General features: G+C 34.3%; 2 long non-coding RNA genes across 2 annotated transcripts; both read right to left on the minus strand.

Moving 5' to 3' along the window:
• Window positions 1-2,914: 2,914 nt before the first annotated feature.
• LOC147080064 (uncharacterized) lies at window positions 2,915-5,235 on the minus strand. Its single transcript, XR_015070743.1, has 3 exons — window positions 5,003-5,235; window positions 4,778-4,843; window positions 2,915-3,713 (listed from the first exon to the last, which is right to left on the minus strand). It is a non-coding gene; the product is annotated as an uncharacterized LOC147080064 (long non-coding RNA).
• An 8,780-nt stretch (window positions 5,236-14,015) lies between these two features.
• On the minus strand, window positions 14,016-17,187 carry LOC147080065 (uncharacterized). The gene is made up of 3 exons (XR_015070744.1): window positions 16,970-17,187; window positions 16,462-16,593; window positions 14,016-14,468 (listed from the first exon to the last, which is right to left on the minus strand). It is a non-coding gene; the product is annotated as an uncharacterized LOC147080065 (long non-coding RNA).
• Between the last annotated feature and the right edge of the window lie 302 nt (window positions 17,188-17,489).

Below are 17,489 nucleotides of genomic sequence, written 5' to 3' on the forward strand. Positions count from 1 at the left end.
GGGGCCCAAGGAAGAGAATGTAAATCTGTCTCATAGGCTCTTTTACTTCTTCTTTAAATTATTTATACATATTTTCATAATATACGGCGGTATATTTGTACAAAGTTTCTCCTAGTTTTTATTAAATTGGAGGCATAACGGCGGTAACCGTTGAGCATGTCATCAGTGACTGGCGGATTGGAAGTGACTAACAGCCACCACACTGGACATGTGCGCCTAGTATGCTAAAATATTACTCAAATATTGTCGGCTGTGCTACCCACTTCGTCTAGAGCAGTGGTCGGCAAGCCGCCGCTCGCGAGCCACATGTGGCTCTTTGTCCCCTTGGGTGTGGCTTGCCACAAATGACCACGTATGGGCTAAAACAGTGAAAGATAGAACAGTCAAAATGTCTTTGAATATAACCAACCAGCGAGTCAAAGATCTTAAATTGGTTTCAGCTTTATCAATAGCAGTTAACGAGTGACCAATCATACAGCACAAGTTTCACGTTTTGTAGGATTTATTTTATATACAGGTCCTAAAGAAGAACTTATAGTATTATTGCCACTCAAATGTCAAACACGTGGAGAAGATATTGCAAATGCTGTAATTGAGTGTATGGAAAAACACCATATTCCACTCGATAAAATTCTGTCAATTTCAACAGACGGGGTATGACAGTAGGACTGGCGTAAGAAAAGGGATTGTTGCTATTTTGAAAGAAAAAAAAATCACGAGATACTTGCTTACCATTTCATCATTCGTCAAGAAGAGCTTTGTGTGCAGACATTTGCAAGATATGGAATTTGTGAATAAGATTATCACCTCTATTATAGATAAAGCTTATGGATAAAGAATTATGGAGCTCTAAATTTGAACATCTCTGTGCCGATATGGACATATTGGAGAAAAAAAAATATGAACATGTTTCACAGTACAAGTTTAGTAGTATACTTTGAAAGACCTGGAGAAGGAAGATATGATGATTTTTAATACTTGGAATAGTATTCCTGACTCATATGATCAGTTGAAAAAACTAGCGTTTGCTGTTCTTTCCCTTTCCGGTTCTATATATTCATGCGAACAATCTTTTTCAAGCATGCAACAACCCCTTTTCTTACACTGGTCATACTTAACTGTTGTTGTTGTTGTTATCTGTTGAAATTGACACAATTTTATCAAGTGGAATATAATGTTTTTCCATACACTCAATTGCAGCATTTGCAATATCTTCTATACCCTGTTTGACATTTGAGTGGTATCCAAGTTCTTCCTTAGGACCTGTAGATGGAATAAATCGTACAAAACGTGATACTTGTGCTGTATCATTTATGTCACAAGACTCGAAAGCTGAAACCAATTTAAGATTTTTATCCCGTACGTGGTCATTTGTGGCAGAGCCACACCCAAGGGGCCAAAGAGCCACATGTGGCTCGCGAGCCGCGGTTTTCCGACCACTGACCTACACCATGACCCCCACATATTGAAACGGGCCCTCAGGCTAGGATATTTTTTGGGCCTCCTACCTACCGCTAAGATTAAAGGCAGTGTGAAATACTACATTAACGTTTTTCAATTTATGTTTTAGTTAAAATTAAGGGTACTTATACAGTGAATTATTGGCAATTTTTAATACATTAACTTTAATAATGGAGCTGTCAAGTATCGACACATAATAATCAGAAAATATATTGCACAATTATATAATTTAAAATGTTCATGGTCATAAAGTATAATAGCGCCGCAGACGACTTTTTTTTACTATTAAAGCTAATTTATGATGTGTGTTTATCTCACTTATCTGGTCAACCCAACACGCCGGGCACCCCACAGCCCGGGCCTCCAGGCTAGAGCCCTGTCAGCCCTCCCCAGCCATGACCTACACCAATCCGGAATTCGGGTGGACTCAGAGATTTTTTTGACGGTTCCATTAAAGATTGGTTTTTAAAAAAACCCGACATTAGTGTTTCGAAATTTTTGTGTTGGAAATTAAAATCTAAGAAATTTTTCTGAAAGTGGTGATGGAGAATAATTATAAATCATTTTTTTGCCATGTTTTTATTTGTCTAAGCCCAAGGTATAGTTTATTGGCTTTCAATTTCAATGTTTAAAATCATTCATTTTCATGTTCGGGGTGCCAGGGCCCCTTGCCCCACCTCCCTGGGTGCGCCACTGCTATGATCAGTATATCATATTTTATTCTGACTGTATTGCCTTTCTCTTTCTCTAGGATCATTTGCTATCGTAATTCTTTTCTTTTATCTAAAATGTACTGTGGATAGTCCTCCATCATATAATATTGAGTGCCTTTCAGCGCTCCCTTTTGTTTAAATATGTTTATCCTGAGACCGAGAGTAGTGAAAGTTATAGAAATAAAACCGTTAATAATTTAATTTGTTATGTAGATTGTGATGAAAATAATATGAGAATCTAATATCTGTGTGCGAAAGGAAGAGGCGATAAGTCGGTACTTTTCAGGAGAGGCAAAACAAGATTTGCGTTTTTGAGAATATTCTTAAAATTGTAATTAAACCGAAAATAATCATTTTTGGATATTTTTTTTTGCACTTGTCTATTAAAATTGATATACTATGGTATAAATATATGAGATTTTCAAAAGTTATGGATTTTACTATATTTTTTTGACATATCCCTTTCTTCCTTTCGTATTTTTTTAACCAAGAATATAAATTGAAAACTTATCTCTTTTGACATGTAGGTACAAAATGTGTGATTTTATTATTGTCTTATCATTTAGTGACAGTTTAAATTATTTTTCCCCTCTAGACGAAGCTAATGCATTATTATAATGTCAATCATGTAATCTGGCATTTATTATTGCAGGTGTAATAATATGTAATAGTTTAGTACTTTCATAGGATATAGGTAGCTGGATGAAGGTTATTGTTTAATAAAAAAATAGTTTTATTTTAATACATTTATATTTGAAACAATATGTACAAATTTGATAGATAGTTAAAAATAAAACCAAAGGACATATTATTTTATTTTAATACATTTACATAGTAAATCTTCTTCTTCTTCTTTCGCCCTGTCACGACCCAGCGTTGGGGTATAAGGCAAGCACAAGTTCGCGCCACTTCCCTCGATCCATCCTCTTGCGGCATTACATATTTGACAGCAGTTAGAAATAATACCTAGAACATATGATTTTATTTTATTACGTTTATATAGTAAATAATTGTAACATATTTGACACAGTTAGAAATAATACTTAAGTACATACATAAAAATACTACTTGTCAAGTCTTTCATGAAAATTATCCGGATTCATATACGGTACATTTATTTGGGATTGACAAGCAAAACTCATGACAGTCTTTATCGATTAAACATGTAGAATACCGAGATCTTTTTTCTTCTCCTTATTAATTTGCACTGGACCACTGTAACATTTAGGAGGTTCAAGGATAACATTATTTGCCTTACCTCGGCGACTAAAAGATATTGACTGGAATTGTTGCAAAGCATCCGGGCTATTTTCAAAGAGGATGTTATTAGCCTAGGCACTTTTTTTTTTAAATTGAAACCACTTCACCTGCTGAATGGACCCTTCAAGAGACTGGCAAAATCTAAAAACATGTCGTTGTACATTACTTTGACTACAATATTATTATCTTTTTTCGCAATTTCTAACTAGATTGTACCAGTCTCTCGAACTTTTATTAAGTAGAAGTGCTTGTGTATTGGTCGATGTACTCGCAGCATGTCTGTAATCAAAAAACGGTTTAGTTATTAAAAATATACTACGAAATCTTTTGTCTATCAATTGCTAATAAAGGGTGTTTTTTTTAGAGGTATAGAACTTTGAAATGGAATAAAATAAAGATGAATTTTTATATTGACATGAAATTTACTTTATTCGAAAGATGCTCTTCTGGCATTATAATTTAAATATGACTTCTGGCATATGACCGCCACGGCTGGCTCGGACGTAGTCTAATCTGGAGGTCCAATTTTCGATGACTTTTTCCAACATTTGTGGCCGTATATCGGCAATAATGCGGCGAATGTTGTCCTCCAAGTGGTCAATCGTTTCGGGCTTATCGGCGTAGACTAGCGACTTCACATATCCCCACAGAAAATAGTCAAGCGGCGTTAAATCGCACGATCTTGGAGGCCAATTCACGGGTCCGAAACGTGAAACTATGCGGTTACCAAACGTTTCCTTCAATAAATCAATTGTGGCACGAGCTGTGTGACATGTTGCGCCGTCTTGTTAAAACCACAGCTCCTGCACATCACGGTTGTTCAATTGATGAACGAAAAAGTCAGTAATCATGGCTCTATAGCGGTCACCATTGACTGTAACGTTCTGGCCAGCATCGTTTTTAAAGAAGTACGGACCAATTATTCCACCAGCCCATAAAGCACACCAAACAGTCAATTTTTCTGGATGTAACGGTATCTCAACATACACTTGAGGATTATCATCACTCCAAATACGGCAGTTTTGTTTATTGACGTATCCATTCAACCAAAAGTGAGCTTCATCGCTAAACAAAATTCGCTTATGAAAATCGGGATCAACGGCAATCTTGTTTTAAAATAAATTTTCACAATTTGGAAGCGTTGTTCAGGCGTCAGTCTATTCATGTTGAAATGCCAAACCAAACTAAACATAAATCACTTAACAGCTGACAAAATGGCCGCCAATTAAAAAAGTGCTGCCAGCTTAAAGTTCTATACCTCTAAAAAAAACACCCTTTACAACGCCTCGCATATTATAGAACTGAATAAACGTTGTGTAGATACGTTTATCTAAAATTAATACCTTGATTGTTAATACAATCATGTACAAGGGCTCGTGTCGGGGTCAATATGTTCGCAGCTTGAATAACTGCAATCATAAAAAGGTTTTGTTATAATAAACACACTAAGATATCATTTTTCTATTGATAGTGAATACAAATCTTCGCAACTTAAACAATTGAATAATCCTCGAGTAGTCTTGATATTTCTCTAAAATAGCATAATTGTTGAATACCATTAACTTTACCTTCAATATTATCTTCTGAATCAGAAAATGGCATCATGGCTTCTATTTCTTGGGCTACTTTCCACTGTTCTTCTCTCCGAGAAGCATTCATTATAATATCATAATTAGTAGCCAATTCAGTACCTGCAATAACACATACATAATCAATAGTAAATAAAAATATATCGACACCTCCTACGTAGAGTATTGTAACTTCAAAATCGCAACTTTACAGGAGAGCGGTTTAAAGATACAAAAGCTTGGTGTAAGTCGACCTTTTGAATGTTTTGCACCAAATTTGGGAGGTCAATTGTAAATTATAAATAGATTTGTTTTGCATCAAAGGATATCTAATATTTTCTGTGGTTAATCATAAAATGCAGTTACAATATTATAGTGCGGAAAAGAATTTGATCCAAATATTGTATAAACCACATACAATAGTTTACGGCGGAACCTCTTACATGCATTTAGTTGTATGTGATACTTATCATAATTTACGTCGTCATGGTTTTGGTGAAATATATTGTATATGTTAGATACAATCCTTCACCTAGGATTTTTTGCATATTTAAAATCATAATCCGGTAATAACAATAATTAAAAGTTATGGTATGGTTCGTCAGATAGGTAGGTTGGAAAAAATACTCTATATAAAATTGCTTTTATTGTCATTTAATAAAACATTAAATAAATTTAAGACTTTCATGACATGATAAAAATTAAACATACAGAAAAAAACAGAGAAGAAATTATTTCAAACAAAAATCCAATTCAAGGAAGTATGTAAATATTGAAATAAAATCAAAAGCTAAAAAGAAAAATTACAATCACTTAAAACCAACATTTTGGGTTAAATAATATATCAAATATCAAAGGAAAATCAGACAAGAGAATAACAATGGGTGATTAAGTGGAAGGGTGCACTTCAGGTTAAAATATAAGTGAAACTGAAAAAGAAATCATTCTGCAACTATATTTTTAGTTTGGAATTAATTTTCAATTATATGATGCGAAAAAAGAAGCATGCACAATTTAAAACATACAACCGAAAAGAGATTTTTTACACTCACATAATAATTATTAAGCTGATTTTATTTTCATCCTACAAAACACAATTTGCTATAGGTGTTCGTATTTACAAATAATAAAATCAATCTTCTTCAGAAACTGCTGGTGGAATTTCAGTGGTAGGTATTAACAGGTATAAAATTACTGAAAAACTCAAGATAACGCTCAGGAATGATTCCATTGCTGCACATATGCAGTAAATCATCTGTCTTAGCTTTTGGAATTGGCAATATTTGTGAATAAAGAACCTTTACCGAAAATGAAGTTTCTCGTTGCGTGTGCTATGTGTTACTTTTCACGACCATGGTCGAGTAGACAGTGCTGGACAAGCCGCACTTGTAATTAATCTTAAACGGATCATTGTGATTTACATTAATTTGTATTAGTCCATATATGATAATTTAATGGAGCTCTGAAATCAAACATACTACGTGATTGATCTCTACCACATCCTCAGGTTTTCCTTCTTGTTTTGTCCATCCAACTAAACAGTACCATTCTGGAGGTGCAAAAATTTGTTTGTTCGTCGAACATATTTCAATCAGGGCTTGAACGCAGTCCTCTTCATTTTGCGTACGTCCCCTTTCCAAAAATGTGTGCTTTACATTAACATTGTATTTATGGACCAAATACAATCATGTTAAAGTCATAAACAATGCGATTTCTGTTCTGGCCTATATTGTTAGAGCAAAACCTGAATTCTTTTGCTTATAGACCACAATAAGTAAGCAACTTGAGTCCTCATTTGCACCTCGTTTGCCTTCAGCTTCCTGCTATATGTATCATGTAGCTACCTTTTGTGTAAATTGAAAAACTGTGAAATTTCAAACTGATAATTTACTTTTATAATAAAATGTACTTACTCAAATTTCCGTGAAGGGCATTCAAAATTTTTTGGAAGTCAAAATTCGCAGATACAATTTTGCCGTGTAATGATTGAACATCATTTTTATCAAATAATCTTAACTGACGAGCAAGGTTCTTGCCATAAACTGGGAGTTGCTCCGTGGATGCTACTCGGACTTGTAAGTTTTTGAAAATGTGACATTGGTCATACTGGTCCTTTTTAGGGACATAGTGACACAACACAAATTAAAATTTTCATTGATTATAAATAATAATTGATACTGCCTTTCTGTTTGAGCTTTATGTGTGTATATTATGGGCTCATACCATTCATTATATAGTTTAAATAAATGGGTAAAATCCAGGTCGCCATCTAAGTAAAGTTTGCTTGATCGCTGTCGAACATAATCTGATTCGACCGGTTGGATGGACTTATCATGGTCGGAAACACTGGTATTCATATCTTCAGTAAATACAACATTTCAATTTTTGTGTTGACTTCGTTGATCAGGTGTTAAAACGGCGGTTTCATTATCCACCTTGTCCAAAGCTGTGAATACGAATTGGTCACAAATAGAGAATGTAGCTAGAAACTTTTTTTGCAGACCTTAACCAGCTCCATGTTATTTTCATTTTGATATTTCGTCAGATGATATTTAATGGTAAAACTTCGCCTTTACTGAGTTTCAGTAAAAACTCTGCGTTGCTTTTCATTTATCGCTAATTTAGCAACATATTACCACTTTTATTTCGATCACCCGAAACCTTAACCATTATAATTGAGGTTTTTTAAAAAAAAAATGATTATAAAGCATTATAAATCTCATAGTTTATGATAACAGTACCTCTTGAGGTGATTTTTCACAAAAATAGCTCTATATTTTATAATATATCCAATTACTTTTACTGTTAATCTTTTCGAGAGAATGTAGTCTGTTTGTATCAGCAACGCTGGCACTAGTCTCATCATCGTCACAAATAATGTCTAAAAGTTCCATTATCATATTTTAATCAGCACTTGAAGGCAGTGATGACTCTGTAAAAAGCAAAACAACTAAATAAACATGAATTTATAGAAGTTTTCACGCGTATAATGTTGCAACTAAATTTGTATGTCGCCGTATAATATGATAAGTACTACATACAATTTATTTTACTAAAATAAGCACGACGTAAATTATTATAAGTGATAGATACAATATTTTTTTTCAGTTTTTTCCGACGTAAAATATGGTAAATATTACATACAATAATAGTTACAAGTAAAGAAACGACGTAGACAATGGTAAGTATAACTTACGATACATTTTGTTGTCGTACGAGAAAAAGATTAAAAATATTAACTTACCTTGAATCCTAAAGTCACAGTTTCCCTGGGTAGAATTTATTTCGTCCATTGTTGTTTTACTATTATTATCCGTTTCTATAATATTATACGCTGTACTATTAATTGTCCCATCTGGCCTAATCACACATTTTTGTGCACGCATAGATTTTCTATCAATTTTTGTATTCTTGACACTAAAGTCCTGTAGGGGCGGATATATTGCGCAATATTTATTGACATTGTCTAGATCTCTTCATTATGGTATTTAATATTTACCAAACCATACAAAAATACAATATAACCGAAAGTTCACAGTGGTAGCGGTGTGTCACCTCCCGTCCGAAGTGAAGTATCGTAATTAGCAGTAACAATACACCCGCGCGGCAAGATCTCCGCGCGTTTCCCGCGTATAGTATTGCTAAATACGTTACCATACTTCACGTCGGAAAAATTTCAAGAAATTTGAGATACAATAATATGCAATGCTTGAAAATCGCACTTATAATACGAATTTTGAAATTCTGTAAATTGCATCATATGTAATACATACTATGGATACGAAAAATGAAAAAAAGTGAAAAACGTCATTTTGTTAGTTACAATAGTATACGTAGGAGGTGTCGATATAAAGCAATCTTCCCCGAAATACTGTTACACAAGTGCTTAAAAAATCAATTCCTTTCACCCATTGCATGTCGTTTACTACTAATGGAATATAAGAATGTAATTTAAAACAATATAATAATGCTAAATTATTATCTCCTGAATCAGAAAATGTCATCGTAGCTTCTATTTCTTGGGCTACTTTCGGCTGTTCTTCAGTAAGAATACTGGTCCGAGAAGCATTCGTATATTATAATTAGTAGCCAATTCAGTAACTGCAATAACACAAACATAATCAATAGTAAACAAAGATAAATATACCTAAAATAATCTTCCTTGTAATACTATCACTTCAAAAATCAATTCATTATGACTGTACTAATGGAAGATGATAATGTAATTTGAAACTATAAAATAATGCTAATGATAATATGTGCAGCACTGTTGAGTAAATTGAAATATTCGTTGAAATAGTTGTTTTGCTTCGAAGCTCTGTCAGCTTGGCCTAATAGAATCTCTGACTTGCTTATGTGCCGAATTGTAGGATACCGATCGCATCCTTTGGGAGTGTTCCCATATGTCGGTTGAAAGGGAAGAGCTTCTCAAGTCGGTTCGACCCTCAGTTGGACCGGCCGGCCATTGCGACTTGGTATCTGTGGGGGAAAATTTGTCAGCTTTTAAAAAGTTTGCGGCGTTTTACGGCAAGCGAGAAGGTCGGAGGTCCACAGTTTGGAAATCTTCATCGGAGAACTTCGCCTTATAACGTAGATAACCAGCGCCATCTTAAGATATAAATAAAAAAAGGTGTGCCATCAATATTCTTTTTTCGAGCCACAAAAGGAGCTGAAGATGATGCATACAAAGAGCAATAATTGTTTATATCATTTAACTCCATGTTAATAACTTTAAAAGGCTTGTTTCTTTTACATGTCCCTACAAACTGAACCCAATCCCACGGAGTAAAAACTATCTGCATACCGTTCAGCATCTTTTTTGATGTTCTGTTATAGAGTGGTTAGTGTCGATCTCCATGTGTGTATGGCCTCGTAATAGGAATTTGTGATTTATGATTTTCAGCGTAGGAATGGTTTTCAGAAACCAGGTATATGAAAAAACAATCATGATATTCCTATTTTGGCCAGGGCAATTAATTATCATACCAAATCGTCAGCTCTTCAATATTAGCTAAAACATTGCTAGATGCCCATTTCATCAAGCAGCAGCCGATTTTATTGCCACCCCTTCCACATTTTATTTCATCCACATCAGTGTTGTGCTATGGCGATAAAGTATGGTGAAACAGGTTGGTAATCAATTTGCGGCAAAATCTGTACGTTAACATTATATTATATGGGTACGTTGTAATGACCAACGTAAACCCTCCGTGATGCCCTGCATTTTTTTTTATCACGTCGCCATTTCTCGTGAGTTTTCGGCTGTTATCGGCATGCTTCATTCAGTTCTACGAGGAAGCCAAATCGTTGCCTATCTCTACTTTTAATACATATATGGTGTTGTGTCTCACTCACCACTTACATCATCGTAAATTGTAAAATTCGGAATCTACAATTTTCTCAGATAGAAACTATATGAAGTAGGTAAACATTTCTCCAAGTCAACTATTATTACTTTCATACTGGTAAATTTTTCTTTTGCAAGAGTTTTATCGAGCTTATTTAATTGCAGCTGCTTCCTGTATGTGGTCTTCCAAAAGGTGTCTTTGAATTTCTTTTTCTTCAAAAGAAATATTAACATCTTTAAGACTCACCGTTGGTTTAATTGAAAATCCATTTTGAATAGATATATGGCGATAGAGCCACAATTTTGGGTTCATTCATGTGGTTATATTCTTTGAAGAATAAATCAAACATTTTTGTAATACTTATTTATGTATAACTAGCTATATCACCCGGCGCTTTCCGGGAGTTACGTAAAATGCAAAGGATTGAATTTAAAAAAGTAAAAAAATATAATATTTTAAATTTTAATTTTTTTGTACATTTTTTGCATTTAAATATCTTAAAAAGTACTACAAATTCAGTTAATTATTATAAAACTGTCCCCAGTTAAAACTGAAATTCGAGACCCCTTCCACGCACTCCGGCTTTGATGCGTCCCCGGGGTGCAACGAGTTAAAAATGAAATTCGGGACCCCGACCACGCACCCTGGCTCTGATCCCACTTGATACAATTATTGTCCGTGAGTGAAGCATTCCGATCTATGCGTAACACGTCGCCCGCGCCAACCTGCCGGTGATTAATTTGAATAACACAATTATTTGCATCTAACTTTGCCATTTGATCTCCGATCAAGCTGAAATTAACGCCAATATTTTTTAAATGTACACATTCCAGCAACATTTTAGATAAAAAACGGGGGTTGCACCATTAACTTCCGCGTTTCAAGACCTTGTACGCGGCGACTTTTTTTCCGCAAAAACCGTAAATTTGTCTCCGGGGTGCAACAGGTTAAATCTGAAATTTGAGACCCCGATAAAACATGCTTTTTAACAAAATGCCATCAAAATTTCATTTTTGGTCAAAAGTGGAGTTTGCTAGTATGCAGATTCTCATTCACTTGGCCATTCGTTATAATTAACATGCTATTTAAATGTGCTAATTAAAAAGTGATTATCTGGTCAGCAGTCAATGTATTAACTTAAGAACTTTATGTCGTAATATAAAAACTATATTATTTTACTTAGGATTGCAAAATTTATTTTTGTCATCTCTTTCAGGGTTTCAGAGGTTTTGGAAGTTGGATGTTGGTCCGAGTGCTTGCTTTTGCGCCGAACGTCATTGGACCCAAGGTGTCCGGAGCTAGAATCGTCCGTCTTCTCAGCAGGAAGCCCCTCACTGAGTCGGATTCTCGCATTATCGATGATCCAGCATGGTAACTCTCATATTTTTATTATATCAGAAAAAGATACTTCTATTTGTGTGGACATCAGTATGGCTAAAACTCTTATTCACTGATAACTCTTTATAGACAAAAATAAAATCTTTATCAACTATTACCGATCCACTGTTGGATGAAGGTCTGACTTTCTCCTAATCCCAGCAAATTACAAAATAAGCCGTCAGATATCAATTTAGCATGGTGCCAATATTACATTGGCACGGAAAGCATCTCATCATTGAATTAAAGCCTCCAATGATAAAATTTTAATTTTACAGCACTATAACTACAAAAATAAAAGTAGCGGAGGTTTGTGACGTATTAAAGTCTTGAAATGAGGCATGTTACATTGAGATTACATGAGATATTTTTTTATGTTGGTGGTATACAGTGTTGCCAACTGTCATTGACAAAAACATGCTAGACGGGGTATGAAAACAAGCTATTTGGCAGAAAAAACGCTAGATTTTGTGAAAATACCACTTTTTGCCTATTAAAAAGGGGGGGAAAATTTAAAAAAAATCGGTATACAGGTAAAAATAACTAATTATAATTCACAGAAACTCATTTCAAAATTGACAAAAAATAATTAATTTGTCTAACAAATATTATACTACTAATTGTAATACCAGAGAGTGGTATTACTTATCGTGGGTTACACGATAAGTAATCCAAAATTGGACTGAATTTTGGAAATCACCATGGCCTCCACAAAGGGGGCACTGACAGGCCTCTAGCCTGGGGAATTGACCAGATAGGTGAGATAAACGCACATCACAAATTTGCCCTAATCGTAAAAAAAATCGCCTGCAATTTCCTTCGGGCGTATTAACATTTTCATAAATGTGGTTGTGTAATTAATTGCATTTTTTGGTTAATGTTTGTTGATACACTGAATACCCTTAATTTTACCTCGAACACCAAAAACGCTACTATAGAGCGTCACACTGCCTTTAACCTTAGTGGACGGGGGGGCCGCTTCAGGATGTGGGGGCCATGGAGCAGGTAATTGTATATTATAATTGATATAACATAATATTATGCTTCACCTAACTGGGTTCCGCGAGCAGTGCAGTATATAATATATCAGTTTATTATAAATTTGCTTGCATGTGTCCATTCCAAAAATAAATTCAAATGTCCAACACAATATAATCTATTATAATTATATTACATTCTAATTAAAGCCAGTTAAATTAATATAAATTTGGGTTTAATGAAGTTCATCTCGCCGTTCCATAGCAGTACCTATTAATAATTAAAAATATCGACAGTAATTAACGTGATTAGAAAATAATTAAATAACAATCACCATGGAAAACACCAAAAATGTCAATGAAAATATCGATAGTGATCGTTTCGATACAGGTGACGAGGAAGATTTGTATGCATTTGATAGTATTGATTTTGAGCGAAGAAAGTGAAGAAGATAGTTTGATCGGGTGGGCCGTTGATTATCATAATGATACAGATAGTGAAAGTTAAGAAAACACGTTATCATCCCGCCCAAAATAAGGAGAAGTGGATATCTCAGCGATGATAGTGATGAAGAAGATATAAGACCTTCAACACCCATTAATCTTACCACATCATGTAACTCAACGAAAACATGGTAGGTTCTCATTGTCTACTACCATTTCACCTCAAAAAATAGAGTAGTTGGGCCGAATATAGCAACAAATTGTTTGGAGCCCATAGACTATTTTCAGTTGGGTTAACAAACCGGCACTTCATGTGAGCGGATGCTTTGAAAAACCATTCTGATCAGTGCACGTTACATTGGTTTAATGTTTAAATCGCAAACCATTTTTATTGTTATAACATTTAAAATAAACATCACTAATTAAGTACATTGTAAATATTATGTGTTTAACATTGTGTACAGTGATCAAAACTAGTGGAATAGCATGTTTATATTTTCTACCCAAAGGTACGCCCCTTTAACATAAGTAACCTATACTCAAATTAATACCAGACGTCATCTTATTACAGCCAATTAATAGTTTGCGTGCGAACGAAATTGCAATGAGTCGCAGGATAATTAAAAAGAAACCGCTCTGAGAATTGAAGTACCATTTACGGTTATGTTACCTGTGTTCTGAACTATTTACATAATATATGGGTAATTAATATATGAATATACAACATATTAAAAGCATACGTATTACTTTTAGTAAATTTAAGTCCAATAAAGTATTTTTTTGCGAATCGTATCAAAAACCCATTTCGTCAGTAATGGTTATACGAATTGTCAAACACGGTGACCAAAATCTATTGATTTTTTTTTTAAATATCAAATTTTAAAAAATGATTTTTTCTTGTATATTCAGGTACAACAGACAAATTCATTGACATTTTTCACTCGCTGGATAAGTATTAAGTTATCATTTAACATACATCACAAGTTTTCTACTTTAAACTTCTACATGTCCCGAATTTTGATCAGAGAAGTTTATTAAATATATTATGTAGGAATTTTGACCATCTGGGAGGATCGAATTTAAAAGAAAAAGGTGTACAATTTGATATAAGTTGATAAGTGATATCAGTATTAGTAGATTATTTTAAATTAATAGATTGTTATATACCTCATTTCCTGGGTTGCATTCGGAATGAGAGAGACTAGGTTGAGGGTAAGCATCATTGCTTTGCCTTACATCCTCTTGAAAAATCTCATTCTCTGAGTCAATTAGCTCGAAATCAGTCTCCGATTTTAAATTGGAAGGGTATTTTGAAGCGATCTAAAAAAATACATTAATTTTATAAATATAAAAGCATATCAGTGTCTTCTTCTGAAAATATAATAATAGTGTATCGTAAAATTGTGTATGTAAAATAGTGACATAGTGTATCAAAATATTTTTGCCTTCTATTAAAAAGCTACACCTCAATAGAGATGTCAAAAAAATCGATTGTTTTCGACCAAATAATACTTTTGTTAAACAAAAATCAACAAAAACATACCTACCATAAAGATAGTCAAGAAAAAAATGCACCAAACCAGAAAAATCTGTGATCGCATAGTCATTTCGTTAGTACAGAAATATATTGTCATAATCCTTACACAGTTATATTAACTAGGTATATCGACTAAGCGAATTTTCGCTACCCTGCGTACCATTACTTGTGCTTATTTTAGTTTGTACTCCACAATATAACTCACAACACTTTAAGAGCATGAATAAATTAATCACTGACATTTTCAAATACTGTGTTAATGTTAACAAATAATTATGTTATGTGTCATCTGTCTGTAACGCATGGCAACAGCACAGCACACAAACACCTGTCTGCGTATTACACATTGAAAGTTTCGAGCGCATCTACAAAAAATTTAATTGGTGACAATGATACCCGGTATACAGTAATAGCAGGGCTTTTTTGTAATGTAACGCGGTGGAACGGCGTTCTGCCTCCTTTTTTCATAGTATTTTTAAAGTTTCAAAAGCAATTAGACAAAACAATGTTCGCGCTCACATAGTACAAGTTAATTTTCCTGAATCATCTCATATGAAAAGACAAATATATCTGGAAAACTATCGCGTTTGATGTGTGCATTGAATTCTATTACCATTTCTTCAAGTGAATGTGAACGCAAATTTTCGCAAATGAATCTAATTATTACACCAATAAGAGTTTCGTTGAAGACCAAAACAGTCTCGGTCTTATGTTCATCAAACTCGTCGGACCACCTTTAACACTTTTTGGTCCTTCAAAATACATTTATCGGTGGTTACTCAGTGGAAGACATTTGGCCATAAACTACAACTAAGAAAAGGAATTAAGACGATTTGCCAGACGAAAATTGGACTGACCTTTGGAAATCACCATGGCCCCCACAAAGGGCGGACTGACAGGGCTCTAGCCTGAGGAATTGACAAGATACGTGAGAAAAACGCACATCACAAATTTGCTCTAATCATAAAAAGAAATCGCATGCGGGGCTAAATTCCTTCAGGCGTATTAACGTTATAAAATATGTGGTTGTGAAATTGCATGTTTGTTGATACACTGAATACCCTTAATTTTACCTCTAACACCATTTGAAAAACGCTACTATAGAACGCCACACTGCCTTTAATCTTAGTGATATGTAGGGGGGCCACCAAAGATCTTGGACTGGGGGCCCGCTTAAGGATGTGGGGGCCATGGAAATCACTATATACTTTATTCAAATATATGATGTTTTTACGACTTTAGTTGTTTATTTGTGTATCATGTTTGTTTGTTTACTTTTTATGCGCTTCGTGGCATAGGAAAAGGAGCTTTAAATAAAAATATAAAATGCTTCGGTAGGTACCTTCATATTGAACACAAGACCAGTAATTCGGTGCTTTCCACACATTAAACAATAATACCAAATACCTGACATGAAACATTGCTCCTAAATAATAAATATGCAGAACAAAACATCGCTGTAGATACGCACAGCACCGTGATTGATAATATGTAACACATTTATGAGACACAGTTAATGAATGTCATTAAAAAATACCAAATATACTAAATAACAGGAGTCCTTTTCGCAAATCTAGTACCTATCCTAAAACAAAGCACCGATGAAGCTAAAATCTAAACATTGATATATTATGTACCGTTTTGTTCGTTACGATAAATTAATATACAACATATTCTTACAAAATACGCTGTATTCAATGTTATCATAATAACCGAGCCAAAAAGACATGATCACTTACAAGCACGATGTATGTATATTACACAATATTGTATAACCTGATTTATTGGCTCGCATTTTGAATATGAGCAGCCAGGTTGCGGATCACTGTCTTCAACAAATTCTTCTTTGAAATCAACTCGCAGAGGATCAATCTCAGTTTTAACATTGACAAGGCTGGTTACAGGGCTCTGAAACACAAGACATAAGGTATTTTATAATACGTGTTTACACCTATATTATTATGTGTTGAGTACAAACACATGGTTTATCACGGTTTGATACTGTTTATCTATTATTAATAAACGTGCAACAGCTGTCTTCAGATGAATGAAAGTAGTTAGCCTGCAGCCATAGGGACGCAGGACCTATAGGTAGGTAGGTACCTACTTGGTCAAACAATCGTTATTACTTAAGTGTCAACACAACGGTGTATAAGTATTATTGGATGTTTCAGTTAGTAAAGTCCAATATGTCACGCAACTGTTTTATTTGCATCAGTAAGAAACCACTTCAACTTAGAATAAACATTTTTTTACAATGATTAACAAGTTTGGAAAACCTAACCTCAATAGTGCTGTTGACATCGTACGCATTCTCCTGCTTTAATGCTTTATAGAAATGTTTGTAAGCGGATTGTTTGGATGGATTATTGGCACATCAAACCATTTCTGCACTTCCCCATCATCTTCATAAGCATCTAGTTCACGTTTTATATCCATTTTACGAAGTTTAAGTGAAGCAAAAATGTCACAAGACTCGGTAAGTAGTTTGACAGCTGACGTGACAATAGACAATTGATTAAACTTGATTCATCTCTCGGCCATAGACAAAACGTCTGCATTGTCACTGCTACAACTTTACAGACGAAACTTATCTATAGAATGGCCAAAAATGGAACTAGGTACTAACAATACGACGCCTTTAAAAATTTAATTCGAATGTCAGATTTTATCCAGCTACGAGTCTTGATCGGGTTGTTTTCGACAATGGCTCTCCCATCCCATTCTTATAAGTTTGTAGATCTGAATGCTGTTGTAGAATCTGAAAAAAAATCATTACCGACAACAGCTACATCATAGATAAT

Source organism: Rhyacophila brunnea, unplaced genomic scaffold (genome assembly GCF_057557595.1).
Source record: "Rhyacophila brunnea isolate RB1 unplaced genomic scaffold, BYU_Rbru_1.0 scaffold_1, whole genome shotgun sequence".
Classification (NCBI taxonomy): domain Eukaryota; kingdom Metazoa; phylum Arthropoda; class Insecta; order Trichoptera; family Rhyacophilidae; genus Rhyacophila; species Rhyacophila brunnea.